At 38.0% G+C, this 14,573-nt stretch overlaps 1 protein-coding gene across 6 annotated transcripts in view; it reads left to right on the top strand.

Moving 5' to 3' along the window:
* Positions 1-575: 575 nt before the first annotated feature.
* The window catches only part of LOC107089505 (prickle-like protein 1), a 28,279-nt gene continuing 14,281 nt past the window's right edge, over positions 576-14,573 (top strand). Inside the window, exons 1-2 of one of the 6 annotated variants that reach the window (XM_015382340.1) lie at positions 576-825; positions 926-972. The gene's annotated coding sequence lies outside the window, so the exon portion shown is untranslated. Of the gene's footprint in view, positions 973-4,511; positions 4,531-14,202; positions 14,459-14,573 lie in introns of those variants that run through there. The other 5 variants (XM_015382341.1, XM_015382338.1, XM_015382342.1 and 2 more) reach the window with 5 other exon arrangements.

Raw genomic sequence — 14,573 nt, 5'->3', positions numbered from 1 at the left:
TGAGATATCAAAAAAGTACTCCAGAGTGTTGTTCAGCATGGGGGTGAGTAGAAAATGAAGGCTAATCATGTTTTGGGTGTACTATTCCTTTAAGGGCAAAAACTGGTCAGAGTTTGGCATTATAGATAAAGCTTTCTAATGGACAGCCTTTTAAACAAATGCAAGAGAGTAATAACCACAGCTAGAGTCAATCCATCCATTCGGACCGGGCTTTATCTGTTTTGAAAGAATTGTCATAGTTGAATTTAAATTTAATTCAAAATGTTTGGAAAAATTAAAAATTATTGATTGAAAAATAATAATAATAAACACTGTGAATGTAATGTGTGAATTATATACTTATACAATCAATTAAAAACAAATATAAAAGTTTGCATAATATAAAGCATAATATAACTTTTCCCCCTTTTTTTGTACATTTAAGTTTGAGATTTTATTTTTATAGGATGAAATGGACACTCCATTTAGACCCAGCGATAATGACTCAGAAGTCTTAAGTTTCTTAACACCTCCCACTCTCCCTCTCTTGAGCAGCAGCAGCAGCACCAGTAAAACTCTCAGGGGTGTTTGTCCACTGTGCTGGTGAGACTGGTCCGTCTCTCCATGATCGGTGGGGGCTTTTTGTTTAAGCCAATAGGCGGGGAGGAACATTAATGTCCTTCCAGTGTGACCGTGTAGGAGCGGCACTGCGCTCACGTTCCCATCTGAAGACTGCGATGCTGTGACGGTGCGTAAAGTCAAATCGCTCCCCGAGAAAGCGGACAGTTCCTGGGCATTAAACTTAGCCATTTGCACAGTGCTTTGTTCAATCCCCGCGGAAAACAAGTGTGTTGTTTTTCTTCTCTTTTTTTATACATTTTTAATTTTGGGGGATTTTGCATATAATGCAGATAAGGCGCTCTGTGACCATTTTTTGCTACAACGGGAGTACTGGTTCTGGATACTCGGTTTGCTGAGACTGACCTCTTGCCGGTGAGTGAATAAAGGATGATGAAATATCCAATGTCTTAAACAAACTACCATATAATAAATTGTAGAAAAACAGGCTAAGACGGTTAACATCATCATATTAAATTCAACACTGAATATACTTCTCTTATATTTACTTTTAAACCCCGGCTTATTGGATTCTCAGTCCCCAGCTGTGCGCTTTTACGCAGCACATCTCCAAAGAGACACGTATCACTTTCCGTGCGCGTACCGTGATAGTAACTTCATACCCTGACGGTGAAAAAAAACTCACTCTGAGCCGTCGGGCTTGAAGCTGTGTAGACACCGTCTCTTCCCAGATGTATGGACTCAGCTGTCGCCTGTCACTTTGGTGACAACTGGTCTGCGCACTCTAACCCTGTCCGTCCACCGCGGGTCTATAGCTGTCAGGGGAGCTGTTGAGTGAGAGGGAATGAGGTCTCACAACACCACCACGACCTCATGTCGGACAATATCAGATTAAAAATATATATTTTTGATATTCTCTAAATTTTTACAATGATGGATGGCGTGAGAACAGCTATGGAAGTTAAGGGCTGTCTAAAAAAGACATTTTACTTGGCCTGTAATCTAAAATGCTTCTTTTGACTGTTTTATGGCCTCTGAAATTACATCTCATAAGCAAATACATTACTCTTTCTACTGTTTTCTGTGCTGTTTCCGAAACTGGGCCAACACTAACACAGAAATGTATAAACATATTTGGTTTCTTGAAATAAAAAGAAAACTAAAACCAGCTGCTTTGCTGGATTTATGACTCCTTACAGACCTCTTAATGATCATAGGTGAATATATCTTATAGGTTTTTCCTTCTAGATGACTCTGGCATACCCTCTAGAAGACATTTGTGGCCCCAGCTGTCAGGGAACTAGCAAAACACAGGAGAACATTGCTGTAATGTGTAACCAAGGATGTCTGAAACAATATTTGGGTCTTACTGACCCACAGCGATTATCATCACAAGCCATTTGGACACTGCAAAGAGGTGCTGTGTGCACAGCTGACAGCAGTCCTGACAGATAACTTAGCTGACAAAGGAAACACTTTTTTAAAGATATTTTTCATCACAGTTTATTTGGACAGATGTAAACACTGGCTTGTTTTTTAAGCAATGTGAGAAAAAAATAACTACCTTAATGGCACCATTAAATGTGTTTTCCAAAAAGGAAAGTCTTTTTTTAATGTCCCCTAGAATTAATTATAATGATGCACTTTAAATAATTTTCTTTTTAGTAGCTGCTTGTACAGGAACATAAGGGAGACTTTATGTGAAACAGAGTAAGACACAGAACAGGAACAAGGTGGTGGTGTCACCTAGTGGTCAGATTACAGGCTGGCAGTTTTACCATCTTAAAAGTCCCAGCATTCATCAAAGTGGGGAATAAGCTCGGTTCTTTTTTTAACAGGCTCTCATGGACCAAAGTGAGTTGAGTTGATATATAATTTTACCTGTTCAGCCTTTGGTTGAACAAATGTTATGTGGTTCCACATCCATGATCTTACAGCTAATGTAAATTCCATAAAGTCCCATAATGTCAAATGCAGCTTATTTTCACCAGCTGCATAGCCGGTGCAGCCTGGGTTTCCTACTCCCCAGCTGCCAGCTGCAGTGTTGCGGTGATGTTGCAGAAAAGGCATGCACTTGGAGAGATTTTCTTCTGGGATCTGCTGCAGGTGAAACATTTGTCAGAGCTCTGTGTTAATAATAGACTTCCCAGTGATCATTTTGCAAAAACTCACTGAGTTCTTGTTATTGTCTCTTATACAATGCCTTTAATCAAATTAAAAGATGCCATTTATAGAATTTCAACACTTTAGAACTGAGTTGTTTAGATCTCTAACGAGACAAAAGAGGGAACTAAAAATAGGAAACCTCATTGTTTCTCCTGGCGACAGAAATGGAAACGGCTCTGTTGTTTCTCAGTCATCTTGATGTTCACGAGTATTTGCTTATTAGATCTGGACTATTTATAGTCTATGGTTTATTTTAAACAACAGAGGTAATTTACAGTACCTTGCTAGTATTTACACCCCTTTAAATTCAAATATTTTTCTCGTCGTTATGAATGAATCTTCCTTTATTTACCTGAACAGTTTTGCAAAATAACACATTCTCAGTCAGTATTGATATAAAATATCTCTGAAGATTTAATATTTCTACTGACTGGACTTTGACTGGTCCATTCTGGAGTGCATGAACTCCACTGTATTTCTTTTTGTGTGTATCTAACTTCCTCTCCAGTCTCCTGACTATGCAGCCTCAAACAGGTTTTCTTCCATTTAACCATTTTCATCTTCAACTCTGAGCAGTTTGCCTGGTTCTCCTAAAAGTGAGCATCCCACTGTATATTATGCTTATACTCCCACTATGGTGAGAGATTTCTGAAAGTGTTTTCACCAGATGCAGAATTTTACATGTGGGCCATAAATTTTTATTTTGCTCTTATCTGGCTGAAGCCCCTTCTTTAGTATATTTTATTTTTCTCCTGCGCAACATGCAGCTGACTTTAAACAGTTTTTTGGTTTTTTTTGCTACTTTAATAAGGACTTCCTTAGGCCAATAATTATAAAGACCAAATTTGACATGCAAAAGACTGACAGATTTAGAGAGATTCTCTTACCTGACCAGGACATCAATGCAAATCCTCCTGAGTTATTATGGGCCATTTTTATTTTTTTACCTGTCAATTTAGGTAGACAAATATGTCATTTTATTTTTATGGCTATAAAATACAAATTTTATCCTCAGATGATAGATTAAGGAGTACTAAATAAAACATTCAAAGCCTCCCTTTAACCTCTCTGCACCCTGACCTGCATGATCCTGATTACTATGGCTTTTTTCCTAAAAATAAATACAAATACAAGCCACACTTTTAAGATAGTTTTTTTGGAAATGAATGCTTTTTCACTGAAATATCACATAGAATTAAGATGGAATAAGTAAAAAAAATGCATTCGTGTATTATACAATGTGACAAGTTCATGCTTATGAAAACTTTAGAGGTTTAAAGTTGGGACACATATTTTAAATACAAAGTTAAAATATAAAACAGCTGCACAACTATGGAGACAGAAAACTTGAGGGTTGTCGTTTTGTGTATTTTCCCTTTGACATGGACAGTGACAAACCTGTCTAGATGTATGTGAGTGCAAGCACTTAAGGCAAGACACAGCCAGTTTTGAAAGGGTAGAGTGTAAGACCTGGTACCAGTGTGTATACGTTCACCACTGTTGATTTAAATGGTCAGTGTAGATGAAGTATTCACAGAGGCCTGTTTGTGCAGGGACAAAATGAATCACCTTGCGTTTCATGTAAATCGCCTGCAGGCCAAACACTGTGGCAGCCTTTCATCCCCTAGACGTGCTCCGGCTTACCGCAGCGAGGCTAAAAGCAGACCAAGACAGGGCCAAGTGTTGTGAGGAGCTGTCAGAGGAGGCCGGTCCCCCCACGGTTCTGGACGATGAGCTGTGGCGTAGAGTCGAGTTGCCACAGACAAACTCCAGAGGGCCAAGCCCGCTGACTATAAACTGTTTGGGGTAGGTTGGCAGAAGGCTGGATGAAATATGGCTTGTTTAAACGCTGGTGGTCCCTGTATGTGTAGTCACTGTGCCTTGCAGCGTGCATGGTGGCTTGGATGGTAAAAATGTAGGACACTGTTACAGTGTGGTCGTTTAGAGTGGGGATGACTGTTGTGAACCAGTTCTAACTTTGTACTTTCATTGTGTGCGAGAGACTGAGTGGGGCTTGCCTAGAGCGGAGGCACACACTGGATCCACATGCTAAGCATTATTCTGAAGTGATTAAAAGTAGCTATGGTTACTTAGCGCTTCCAGGCACAACTGTGTTTATGAGGAGCTACAGGATGGAGCTAGAGGAAAATGGGTTTGGCTCAGCAGATTTCTTGAAACCACACAGCATAATTGCGGGACCAACCGTCAGACCACCGCGATGATGAAAGTCATGCTCGACGCACATGTTTCAGTTTCACCACCATGTATAGGCATGATGTTCAACTCTGGATGTATACTACTTAATAAGCATTGGCGCAGCTCTACAAAGCTGCTTATCACTATTATTATATCTGTATTTGATAAAGGGGAATAACAGACATAAAGATGTGTCAGCGATAAAGATTTGGGAAGGTTTTTCTAAACTAAGCTGACTCAGAAATGCTAAATGAAGGACATGTTTTCCCCTCCACCTTCACTTCATTCACTCAGATATGTACAATTACTGTCTCAAATTTATCAAAAACATCTCAATGATCCAAAGCAAAATAAGACTAACAAAACACAAATTTAACTTTTTGAAAGGTGTGCATCCTGTTATATGTAGTATAACAAAAGCACAACATTACTTGGAAAAGAAACCAAAGCACATCAGCAAGTCTACTTCTCAATGACTCAAAAAGCGAATGCTGTGAGGTGGCCTAGATAAAGTCCTGGCTGTGATTTGAATGCTTACTAGTTTATTTGCCTCAATGGATTAAATGAACATATGAAAACTTTGTATGACAGTAAAATGTCAAAAGATTCTTAGTATGACACAAAGACCAAAACAGAGTCAAATTGAAGGGGGGGATATTAAAGAAATTGAATCTCAAACCCCAGTACAAGCATTAAAAATCCTTTTATATTTCTCCACTATAGAGCTGTGGATCCAGTTCAATGTTCAGGACCTTGAGAGTAAAATATGCTAAAAACGCACTTTCCATCCTCTCTTACTGTGACTCAGGGCTCACCTGTGTTTGCTTTATTACAGGGTTTGCTTCAGAAATAAACTGTGCTGGTTAGGGGAATTTTGGATAGAAAAGAAAATAATGTTTCTTCAGTTTTTAGAAACAGGTTAAAGGAGCAGCATCAAGGGATAGCGGCTGGATTTCAGTCAGTGTATTACCTATCTTCTTATTTGTATTTTATCTGCGCATATTGTCATTTGTCAGGCTGATAGATTTTAAACTAATTTTCAGTGATGACCCAGTAGATTGGCAACAGATATAAAAAGCTATTTTTATTTTTATTGTCTCTGATTGGTAAAATACTGAAAAGTCTGATTGCTTTTTTACTGAGGTCAGTCAAAGATAAAAACTACCCTTATATTTGGTCTTTAAGCACATCAGCCAACAACATTACCTTAAAAACACTTTTCTGAACTTTAATAAAATTTTGATTACGCTTAGGGACATGTACTTTGAATATAAATGGGGATAATCTTATTTCTTTAGTTTTGATTGTAAATTATATCTCTGACCTTTTTCAAAGCGGCTTCTGTTTTGTTTTTTTGTTTACTTATCTATTTATCATTGCTATTAGAAAAAAAAAATGTTATAGCAGGTATGATCGCAGAGAAAAGTGAATTATATTGGCAATGAAAAATCCAACGTTTGCATCTTTAGCACATTCAGACTATCTCTAGATTTTCACTAGACTCAAAAGTCTATTTTTAATATTTATCTCAAAGAAGTATGCTAGGGTAGTTCAGTAGAGTTATGACAGCAGATACCTTTATTTTTAACTATGAATCCACAGTAGTTTGTCTCAGATTAGAAGTGAAAACACCAAAGTGGACCTCTATTCAACCCTGGAACACTATTTTATGAAACCATCTAACCAAAGTTCTGGTTCAGGTAGAAGATCATGCTGAATACCATCAGAGAACGGAACATGATGTAAGGCATTTCCAGTTAGAGAAACGGTCTTCTGAGAATGTACAGGTTTAAATGAAAATATTATAATGGTTTAAGTAATCAGTTTTTTTTTTTTATTATTATTAATTTTTATAAAGTTGTCCTTCTGTTTGACCATCTTTGTCTACATCATCTATGATGCAGACCCTCCTACCTTCATTTCCAGAGTTAATTATAATTTGCGTCAAATGCAAACAAGACTTTGGTTTTAAGGTTCATAAAACTGTGTTCACCTAAAATAAAATGATTTTTTTTAAACTGGAGTTGCTTAAGGTTAGTAGAAATCTGTCCTCATCATTGCTCCCTGGGTCCAGCTATTCAGTATTTTCCTCTGAAGAGAATACATTAACTGCCTGTAACCTTTAAAACAACCCCATTAGAAGAACGAAAATTATTCCTTTTCTAATTTTCCTTCCAAAAACTGGTGACTCAGCAGTGCTCGATATAACCTATGGCAACCTGTCTTAGGACTTCATACAGTTTTCTCTTAACAATGAGTTTCTTTCCCCACTCTATTCACTTTGAAGATTGCGTAATCTGTGTTACTGGATATCCTACTTGAGCAGTGGATTATACAACTCCCCCAGAGTCACAAAAGACTTCCTGTCTTCTCTGATTGATTGTTTCCTTGCCATTAGGTTTACAGTTGTGCTGTTTTCTTTGTGGTTTATAGAGCAAATGATCGTATTTGATTCAAAACAGTAATACATCAAAGTCTGGAGAGATGTTGTCGAGTTGCATAAAGGTAGTTTAATGTTGACCAAAGCCTCCTGAGGATGTGTTTTGTGGAGTGGCTGAGCCTGAGTATGGGCTTTCTGAGTGACACAGAAAGGATTTGTTTGGCCTCTACAACCTGATGGGAGCTCCTAGGGAGAGGCCAGTTCTTTGACCCAGATTTTGTTTGCTGTGCTTGCATCGTCTTCCTGTTACGGGGGCTGGGTTCCTAAAGAAAACAAGAGAGGCGGTGCAACAGATGTGCACATCTGGATTCATGGGTCCTGCCTGCAGGAAAACACAGTTTTCACTACTAAGGGTTGCATGTTGAACTTTGCCTCTTTTGATCTTCCAAAGAAAAATAAAATATCTGATATATTTTACAGAAAACTTAATATGTTTTATACTAAAACACATGTCTCACAGCCACATTGGAAGTTCCAGGGCTAAAATAGTAATTACGATAAGCTCCCTCTGTGTTATCAGCTCTATAAATAACACATTGGTGCAGACTGAAACCAACACATTACATGCATGGCTTCTAAGAATAAACCCTGCTCTGGGAGACTGCTATCTAAGTGATAAGATGGCGAGTTGTACTTCTTTTTTTTCTTCATTCCAGATGTGAATGATGCTAACAGATTGATCTAAACCCATTTGCAGAGAGAAGCCAAGAAGTAATGTCGTGTCTGCATTGCCTGTAATCTGACAGTTTCTTCTTGGAAATTTAGGTTAGACTCCAGGAGACAGTCTGACATAAACACAACAACATCATTCTGCTTTTCCCCAAGTTCAAATAATTGATGAACTTATTATTTTCATATCGCCAATTCACAGCAAATTCACAAGCCAGGTCTAGTTCTTAAAGACTTAGACAACTTAAATGAAATTTCAGTTTGTACAGCTTTCAGACAGTGAATGAGCAGCAGCTTTGCAGTGAAAAAGACATAAAAGTCTTTATAATTGATGGTAGTTCAAATTCATTCATTCCCAATAGCCTCAATACAAACGAAACAAACATACAGGTTAGGGTTATATAATGTTAGCTGGTTAAAAAAAAAGAAACCCAGCATATTTGATAGAGTGGTTAACTTTGCAGTATGATTATTGGTTTGTGGTCATTTTTAGTTAAAATATGACATAATTTAGTTTTTGCAGAAAGATAAGATGCAATAGAAAGCCCATAAAAAATGTCTGTACAATACTGCAATATACAAGAAGATAGATGGCATTATGTATGAGCATTGCTTACATATATAATGTCCATTTCAGTTACTCTATTCTTTAAAGCAGGGGTCACCAACATGGTGCCCGCGGGCACCAAGGCGCCCTCAGGGACCACAAGGGGTGCCCTTAGAGTCTTCTGAAAATAGAACAACTCAACAGTGAGCTACGTTTGAAATTTCACTGTATTCTGCTGCTCTTCTTTTTTTAATCAGTTATAGAACATTTCATCATTTAATCATATACAGCATTTAAGCATTTATAGAGATTTCAAAATGAAAATGTCTAAAAGAAAATGAAAAATTTAAAGAAACGATAAAGATAAGTTTATAATGTATGAAGTTTAGGTGAACATTGACCCTTGCAATTCATAGGTCAGTATTGGTAGCCCTTCCTGTGACTCAGTACCCCTGAATTAGCCCTCAACTGTAAAAAGGTTGGTGACCGCTGCTTTGAAGTTAGGGGAACTTTTCTTTTTACTGTGTTGTATTTGTGGAAAGTAAAGACTGAATATACAGTTTTTGTGTGAAACCAAAAATTTAATATGCTCACCATTATATTAAAGATCACAATAAAAAAATCTGGCCTTGGTGCTATGAACACACCAAAATATGTCAATGTTACTTCTGTTTTTCTTTTTTAGGGGTGAAGTCAACTCTTGGGTCAGTATCATTGTGTTTCAGACAAAACTAAGATACCATGTTGAACTCAGAAACTGTCAACCTGATCTGAATAATACCGTAACATTTAGCATAATAAATGCAGTATATGTGATATGAATACCGGTATATATTTACCATATATAATAATAATAATAATAACATACTGTTGGTGGTTCACAACAGCTGGAACAGGGAATACATTGTATAGCTTTTTGTTGCTGCACTTATTAGAAATTTTTTAGATTCCCTTCTGTAGCGATGGATTGTTCTTAACGAAGGTAGTTTTGTTTTCTGTAATTGGTTTACATGTAGCAGTAAAACAAAAATACTTCATTGCGTAGTATCTTTCAACATAGACTTTGAAATCACTGCTACAAGGCTTAAACTGATTAAACATATCTTGTTGATTTTTTTCCTATTAAAAAAAGCTAAATAATTAATACTTCACAATACAAGCATATACTGTATGTCTAAAACAGAAGAAAAACAGCTGAAAGGCAATGAAAGACATGTCAGTTTAAGTCAAACAGGTTAGGTCAACAAGCAAAGCTTCAAAAGTAAAAGACTTCCACAGTTACATGGTCCAGCAATATTTTCATTTTTCTAAAAAACCAATATGGCTGTCCTTAAAGTTGATTAGACATCCAGTTTATGTGTTTCAGGACTTTCATATTGAGTCACATATAGAGGTGAAAGGGTCAAGAGCATTGGATCAACGGGGGAAATCACAGGGCCTCTCCTCTGCTCTCTATGCTGTTTTACTACTACCTTAATGACTTAAATTGTGTCCAATTAAGCAGAGCTGGGAAGAAGCATCACTGCTCACAGTTATCACAGTCCTTCTATGCTCTGGCGCTGGAGCATGTGTTTAATTAGAACACTTAAAAAAGACTGTAACAGAGCATTCCTTCAGGAATGTTAATGATTAGTGGGATCCTGACTGAGCAGCTCTTAAACGTCTGAGTATTGTTGGATTTTCTTGGATTGCCTCTTGAAGTCATCCGGTTCAGGAAAGTGTTTCCACATGCAGGAATTCACAAGCTTTTTCTTTTTCAGCTTTCCCTAAAATTAAATTGTTCCCTGTATAAAATGATCCTCCTATACAACTCACACCCAAGCACTCCCTGTTTTAATACAAAAGCATCGCTGGCTGCAATTTATGCAAACCCAGAGGTGGACACTACCAGGAAATCATTATATTGAAGGATAGACCTCTCCATCAGCGTTTAAAAAAGTCTGAATGTATGTTGGAATCACTGAATTTTAAACTTCAGTCAAAATATATTAAACCTGGATATAGACTTTTTCAGGTATAATTAAACCCTGCAGCAGTAATTCACTTAAATTAAATGGAATTATTAAAAAAAGAGTTAATGTCTTTCCTTCTCTTGTATATTCTATATACATCCCAGTATGTCCATGGAGACCACACATTCTGCCAATCCCATGCTTTTGTTAATGCGAGTGTGTAATGTTAAAAGCAGCCCATTCATCCAGCGTCTGCATTGTGGATAGACAGCCACAGGCTTTTGTTGAGTTGTAGCATCCTCAAATAAAAGGGCTTCCTTTTTTTAACAGCCCCAGGACCTGTGTCAGTCCACTTCCAATTGTCCCCAATGAGCTCCAGATTTTACAACTAGGTGAGAAGGTGTCAAATCAAGAGTGAAATATGGCCCGTCACAATCAATAAAATGTTAGGCAAGGCAGTTAGAAAATAGAGAACAAATATTTCAACCAAGAACCCCTTTTAAACTGTAAAACTGCTGGGTTAGAATAAAAGAAACACAAAACAGTTTGAGTTATTTTGCTAACCCACTTCTGTACGATTTATGCAGGGTTGATTGGGTTTAACACAACAGGGTTGGATGATTGACACAGTATGCTGGATAGGGTTTATAGCTTCAGAATATTTACATATATTACATTCATAATTAATCAGACAGAAAGAACATGATGGAGAGACTATACCTCTTAGCTGACCTGGGATCACCTCAGGCTTCCCCTAGCAGAGCTGAACGAGGTGTCTGGGGAGAGGAAAGTCTTGGAGTCCCTGAAAAGAGAAAGATAACGAGTATGAGTACAAATTCGATAAACATATGTAAAAAACTCAAATGTATAATATCATGGCTAGACATTTATTCACTGTCTAACATCTTAATCAATCAACTGTGCCTATCAATTACCTAGCAGGTAAGTAGTTAATGTTACCACTGATGTAAATCTAACTTTGTTATAAACCAAAGTCATTGATATAAACCAAAAATGTTAAAATTGTAATAATTTATCTCTGCCTGAAATTAAGTTTTATAAATTATTTTATTACTTTTATATAGCTGTCAGTGAAGAATAATGAGGATTCTTACAGTTTAATCTCTAATACAAGACACTGAAAAAATATATATATTTTCAATCTAATCGTTGGTCAAAACTGCCAAACGACTGTCTTCCATGTCTAGATTGGGGGGAGGGGGTCACATGCTGCCAACAATCAGTTTAGTCCAATAAATTTCAACTTCTATTTCTATAATTTGGACATTTTAAAAAATCAGACATCAGGAGAAGTGCATTAACATTTGGATCCAGCGTATGTGTCTGCGGCCGTTGATGCTTGCATACCTCTTCTGAGAAGATCTGATCTAAACTTTCCCTCCCTTCAGAGTCGAGTAAAAGAGTTAAAAGGGGTTATATGAGGGTTACAGGTCTAACAAGACCACAGTCTGACCTGAGTTTGTCAGCACCAATCTAGCTAAGTCAATATCAATGCGCTGACTGCTCCACCAGTTGACCTTTTCCTCCCTCTTTCAAGGCGTAAAAGGGATTGTTGTTACAGTAGGGTGATAGGCTTTTATTGGGCTTTATGGCTGAAGCTTTTGTTGAGCCTGTGTCCTGCTAATACCCATTGGCAAACCATTCAAACTAAGAATGCCTAAGTTTTATAGGTAGCTTACACACCAGTGAGAACTTTCTGGGCTGCCCTCATCAATAACTGTATGTTAGGGGCTGACCTTCCCTTTGCCCCCCTCAGAATGCCATTTTATGACACATTTAGAACAAAAGTTTACAAACTCATTATACGGGGGTTTTGTGTCAATGCATCATAACGATACAGGCTTACAGTGAGTTATAGCTTTGACCAGATGCTTTTTTTTTAATGGGTTAGTATCTTAGAAGACATGTTGAAACCAGAGAAGAATGCAGCTTCATCACCGGGTGTTAGGTCTGATGATCACCATCCTCGCCCTTTCGTTGTCGGGGCATGCTGGTGTCTGACCTCCCTGCTTTTAGCAAAGGGCATATTAAGCACTCCTTTACAGCAGTGAGAAGGTGCAGACCAGGTGTGAGATGAGGTTCAGGTCGTTGTAGCTATAACTTGGGAATGGGCCGTAAAGCCCAGGGGCCACAGATTTATGGGTCATCTGCTGTTCTTTAAGGTCAAAGTTCAGGGATCTAAGACTACTTTAGCTTTCTGTTGTTCAACTGTCCAAGGTGAACCTTGAACAAGCATTGTACCTCAAAGTCTAAAGTGGTGTGATCTCAGAAGAAGATTAAGTGCTTTTATTCTCGTACAGATTTCTCTGAGGGTCTTAGAACTGATGTTTGCTCCTTAGTTCATTGTCGTTTTTCAACATCACCATTTTGCGGTTTGAACTTTTATACCTGTTACTTAACTAAAACAAAAAACTGCTTATCTGAAACCACTGATTTGATTGTGTATTGCTTGTTGGCAGCATTTTTGCTATAAGAAATACTGGTCTTTATTGCTGCTCTCCAACTCCTTTGCAGATAGGCTGGTCAATTTAGCTTTGCATTTCATGAATCTTGCCTTTGGGGGGCATGTATTGTATTGGCTCCCTTCTCAAAGACTTGCTAATAGAGTAGGGTGCTGAGTCTTTCTGTGCAACACAATGGGCTCAAGTTTGTTTCGAAAGGGTGGCTCCCCTCCCTGGCCTTGGCTGCTGCAATGGCTTTGTCGACATATGGATACAGCACAAAAAGGGCATTTTCTAACCATACACTTGTCATCAGTTTGCCCGCCTGAATTCTTCAACTTGAGATAAAAAGTTTTACAAAAAGGGAAATCAGCAAAAAGAAATTTGCTGAAACTGGAAACTGGAAGTAAAACTTTCAAATGTGCAGATATGCTTTAATTCTACCTAATACTCTTTTTTCCCATTTGTTATATAGGTTGCCTATCAATCTCAAGTCAAAAATAGACTGTTTTTGAAGTAAAAAGTGTCAAAGATAAGTCCACCATGCATGCATTTAACATTCAACTGTAATCCAACGGTCATTATAAGCAGAATATGGACTGAAGCAATTACTTTTTGTTTTAATTTTCATTCTCCTGCAGAATATAGGAGAGGCAAATGTCATCTTAGTCATCTTAATCAGTGTATAATCAACAGCTGGAATTCCTCTAAGACACACCGCAAAATGGAAAGTTATTGGGCGGGATAAATTGAAACATTTAATTGATTTCATCTGGCCATCACTCATCAACCACTGAGTAAGCCAAGACCACCCTCTTTCTAGGTGACATCTTAGCACAAGAGAGAGTAAAGATAAACCACCAGATGAACTAAAACTCAAGTTTAATATTCTCTTACAATAGTGAGTGATGGATGTCATAATGAAGCAGTTGTGGCTTCAGATTGGTTGCAGGGGTAAAATGAGCTCTGCTGTCACTGATGTGCTATTTTAAAGCTCTGTTCCAGTAACCTCCGCCGGTGTTTCTTTCTGAGCGTGTGTTTGAAGCACTAAGGGCCGGTGCGTCAATGGATAGCAACGCCTTGCTCCACAACACTCTGCTTTGACTGGCTGCTGTGAGGGAGAGGGGATGGGCTGAGGTTCAGAAGGTTGGAAAGGAGGTGGAGAAGTGATGGCTCAGAGAGAGAGAGAGAGACTAGAGGAGTAACCATCTGGTTGTTTTTTATGTACACACACACACCTCTCTCCCATGTACTCAGACATCTCCCTGACTTCTTACAGTCTGAGTCTAGATATGGGCGGTTGTTATGCTGACAGCTCTGCTAGACTTGCTCCACTTGTCCATATGGATTGCGAACTCTCAGGATCTTGCATAGTTATGGACCCTAGAGGCTGGAAGCTAATTTAGGACTTGATTCTGAAGATAATATCTGTTTCCTGAGTGCCTAATGAGAGTGGGGCTACTCTGAGGTAAGAACAGTTGGAAAGAGATAAAATATGCATGCTGGTTTTTCCAGAAAAAGCAGATGCCTGATGAGCTGCAAATGTTAATATTGTTGCTTTGTTAGTGTGTTGTCCTTATAGA

Source organism: Cyprinodon variegatus, unplaced genomic scaffold, assembly GCF_000732505.1.
Source record: "Cyprinodon variegatus isolate N-32 unplaced genomic scaffold, C_variegatus-1.0 Scaffold255, whole genome shotgun sequence".
NCBI classification, from domain to species: Eukaryota; Metazoa; Chordata; class Actinopteri; order Cyprinodontiformes; family Cyprinodontidae; genus Cyprinodon; species Cyprinodon variegatus.
Note: the sequence above shows the minus strand (reverse complement) of the source record. Positions and strands in the feature narration are given on the sequence as shown.